Consider the following 3144-nt stretch of genomic DNA (forward strand, 5'->3'; position numbering starts at 1 on the left):
AGAAACAATGCTGAATACACTGGTACCCCCCTGGTCGCTCTATCACTGTAACACATGGGGGAAAGCACTGCTTCTCTCACTGGGTACAAGCCTGGAGTCGAGCATTCTATGGCATCTTTTTAAAAAGTAATCAACATATTAAGCTTGCTCGTGAGGTCCCTTCCCAAAAGATTTGCCAGGGTATTCTTACAGTACAACAAGGGAGCAGATAAAATGTGCTTGCCGACTTTGATACGCAGATCCTTGGTGTAAGGCACTGACAGGACAGCCCCAGAAAATCCCTGTGTATCCATCGTTTTTCCTGAAACGGGAAAATCACCTTCGTTGATGCATGATTTTTTAGCCCCTGCATCAATCAGAAACAAAAACGTCTGCTCACCTGCCTGTGGGCTGTCCTATTCCTGGTACATATGAGCACTAGGAGGTAAAAATTGATTTCCTTCGGACACACTTGCTCCGGTGTAGTGGGTGACTGTCCCGTGGGGTAGAGGGTTTTTATCCCAAGCTTGTACCGGTGCCTGGGCTGACACGGTCGGTGGAGGGGCATAGCTCTGTGCCATTCCAGCGCCTGGGTTTTGATCAACCTGGACTTGCTGCAATGGCAAAGAGCTTGGGGAGTATGGCAAAGTTGGGGAATTCATTTGTGGGACACCTGCATTGAAATATTGCAGTTAGTTTCGACAATCCTGTGTGATGTGTCTCATTCTCCCACATGCCCAACACTGCACTCCATACCCTCCATCACCTCCTCCCATCTGTCCATTAAGCCAGGGCCCCATCCCTCCAAACCCGCCAAATAACCCACCACCCCGTGACAATCCACCTGTCAAGCTTAGCAAGTGTGATCTACGAGCGCTGCATGGGCAGAGCTCAAAGGGAAAAACCCACACGTGGGGAAAAAACATACACTGCCATAAAGACTGCCAGATGAGATTTCCGTCGAGGATGCAGGAATCTAAAGAATGTGGAGGATCCGTCGGGAAGTTGAATCAATCAGGGAACCAGCAGAAAAACAATGCACGAAGTCCAGCACAAGAGAACTCAGGAAGCTAGGGAAGGCAGACAGAAAGGAAGGCAGCAACAGCAGCAACTGGGAGACCACGAGACAGAGCAAGAGCAAGAGGCAGAATCGAGAGCTGAAACAAGGTGAGAAATAGGTAATTCAGAGAAGAAACAAACTACAGAGCATTAAGTTCATGGAAAGAAGCGACACAGTGAATCTACCGATCTCATCCGTAATATGGAGCTGATCTGTTCAGTTCCTACCACGGAACCATGCGCTGTGCATCACAGTACCGGAAAGACTAGTACACGTTCTGAGGAACCAGCAATGGCATGAACTGAATGCCATCTTGTGAAGAGAACACGTCCTAGTGAATGCATGCGTCTCCAGTGTTGCCAAAGAGACCAGGAGGTGGAAGGAATCCCAACATCATCCCTACCCCATTGAAACCCTCTCCTTGTTCTCAGTCCAGGTACGTACCCGTCCATCCATCCTTGTCCCATTTTGGTTTCCATTTGTCACTGTTGTCCTGATTGTCTCTGCTGTCCCTCTGTGGAACTCATTATAATTGTCCTTCTAAACAGATCTTTGCCAGCTTTTTCTGAACCAGCTTGGCCGCAGCCTTTTGTGGTTGTTCCATGCTTTCCTTCTCCTGCTGCCTTTTACAAAAATGCACAATGTGTGCTTAAATCTCCTGCCAACTCTTGTCCTCTATTCCTACCATTTTATCCAGGTCGTGCTGGACTTCTTTGAGGAGTACCTTTTTTAACATGTGGTAGAAGATAGCCACATTCTTGTCCCATGCTTCTTCCGTCTCTGCCCTCCACATTTCTTGAATTTATTGAATATGGGTGGCAGGATCCTCATCTACGTTCATTGTTTTCACCAAGAGTTTATATCGGGCATATCGAGGTACATCATTCTCAACGCCCCCCAACATGTTACCTATAATTATTAAAGGCTGCTCCATCATGGGTGTTCATGTTCAATTGAACCCAGATAGCACACTTTTTTCCAGAGCTCATCTGCCCGTTCCCACATCAAGACTGTGAAAAGGCATTTCATGTCCCCCAATCACTAACACAATAGTGGCAGTTTGTTTTTCCAAAGCATAAATCCACTTCCCTGCCCCTGCAGTGAGTGAAGGAAGCATCTTCATTAGATTATTCCTGGCCTTGTATGACCACGGGACATACTACGCCTTCCCCTGACCCTTCTGGAGTAGTGGGAATTGAGTTACCCCAACTTTTACTGGGGCTTTTCCCATCTGTCTTTGGCCTATCCCTACTGCCATGTGAGCCCCAGGGCGCGTCCTAAGGCCCCATGGTGTGCTTTCCCTGATTACTGCGGGAGGCACAACTACTACCTCTTGTGCCCCATGCTCCTCATCTGTTTCCCATTCATCCTCTTCCTCCTCTGTCCCTATTACCACATCCCCTCTTCTTTCTAGGGGGGATGGAAGCATATTTGACACTGCCGTAGCATGCCGTTTCTCTTTCTACTTATTCTGATAGTGTGCCTGTGATGTCACATCCTTCCTCCAATTCCACATGTATTCCCTTTATAACTGATTTATCTAACCTAACAAGAATCTGACCATGCCTCCAACTTCCTTCTTCGACCTACTTCACTCGTCAAATACCTTCTTCCTGTTCTTTACTCCTGCTATGTTATAACCACATTACTCCATTCGCCGCTAACTTTACTGCTTCTTCCCATTTCGTTGTTCCTGCCTCTCTACTACCATCTGCAATCTATCTTCTATTCTAGTGACGGGTTGCACCTTCTCCTTTCTAAACTCTTCATCGCCCCTGCCTCTTACAGTTCTCTCCTGCTCTTGTTCCTTCAGTTCCAATTCCTGTGCTGATCTAAATGTCAAATAAAGTCTTCTCATTTTGCCTTCCATTTGCGACCCATCAATAACTTTTACTAAAGAAGGTGTTATCCCTCGGTTCCCCTCATGATCCCATTTTTCGAAGATTGGAACTGATGGAGGTGTCACCTCTGTCCATCTTGTAACCCCCGGAGTGGTTACCGGAGAGTATGGAGGTTCCAACTCAGGGTTAGTATATCCTTCTGCGGGTGACAAATGATAGCACCCATATGGGGGCGGTGCAGAGAAAACTCCTACACCCTCCTTT

Source organism: Ambystoma mexicanum, chromosome 4p, assembly GCF_040938575.1.
Source record: "Ambystoma mexicanum isolate Mex_15411 chromosome 4p, UKY_AmexF1_1, whole genome shotgun sequence".
Lineage (NCBI taxonomy): Eukaryota > Metazoa > Chordata > Amphibia > Caudata > Ambystomatidae > Ambystoma > Ambystoma mexicanum.